Source organism: Echinops telfairi, unplaced genomic scaffold (genome assembly GCF_000313985.2).
Source record: "Echinops telfairi isolate 266 unplaced genomic scaffold, ASM31398v2 ScPeMD7_2;HRSCAF=8, whole genome shotgun sequence".
NCBI classification, from domain to species: Eukaryota; Metazoa; Chordata; class Mammalia; order Afrosoricida; family Tenrecidae; genus Echinops; species Echinops telfairi.
In genome coordinates, this window is record NW_022103898.1 from 76,250,057 (window position 1) to 76,251,089 (window position 1,033).

Sequence of the window (1,033 nt, forward strand, 5' to 3'; positions counted from 1 at the left end):
CTACTGGGTTTGATAATTCATTGCATTGATCACACGGAACTCCGACAATACTCAATGAAGGAAGCTGCTTAAGGAAGTGACCGAAGCCCTGGTGGTGTAGTGGATACGTGTTGGGCTGCTAATCAGAAGGTCAGCGGTTTGAAACCACCGATTGCCCCACGGGAGAAAGACGGGGTACGTTCTACTCCCTAAAGAATCCCACTGTCAGAAATTCACAGGGGCAGTTAGTTCTGTCTCTATGAGTCAGAAACAACTCATCTGATTTGGGTTTATTAAGGAAGTTAACAAGTTAGGGAGTCAGGATCAGTAAACAGTAAACAGTAGAGATACAATCACTGGCTCACAGCAACACCTCTGCTTGGTCAGTAGTAGCGAAGTCTCTCTCCAGTCTTCAGTCTCTCAGCCATGTGGTCTGTTGGTCTCTACTATGGCTAGGAAGCCAGCCCTTCACTCTGTCTCAGTCTCCATAACTAGCCCTCTGGTCTCGGTCTGCCTCCTTGGCTCTGTCTCAGGGTCTCCAGGCTGCAGCCTCTGGTCTCTGCCTCCACCACTTCAGACAGATCTGGAGCATGCTCCACTGGTGGCTCTCTTTCCTTTATGGTCCTGGGATTTTCTCTGTGCTTCCGAGATGGCTCTTAAAACCAGAGGAATGGCTTTGATGAAGGTGTGGTTTTGATCTTTGAGCAGCTCCTATCCCCAAGAAAACAAAGCGTGGTGACTTGGCTTCTATCCTCTAATAAAGCAGAGACTCAGAATACATCCAATCTTAATCCTGTCCATTCGCATAGCAGACAATGTCCTCCAACATGGGATGATAGCCCCTGGCATAGAAGTTACAATTTACAAGAGGCGACAAAAGAGATCACAGCCGGAGGGCCATATTAAGTAATGGACTACCTCTCATGGCCACAGACCAGTGGTTCTCAACCTTCTTAACACCGCGACCCTTTCATACAGTTCCTCATGTTGTGGTGACCCCCCCAACCATAAAATTATTTCCATTGCTACTTCATCACTGTAATTTTGCTACTGT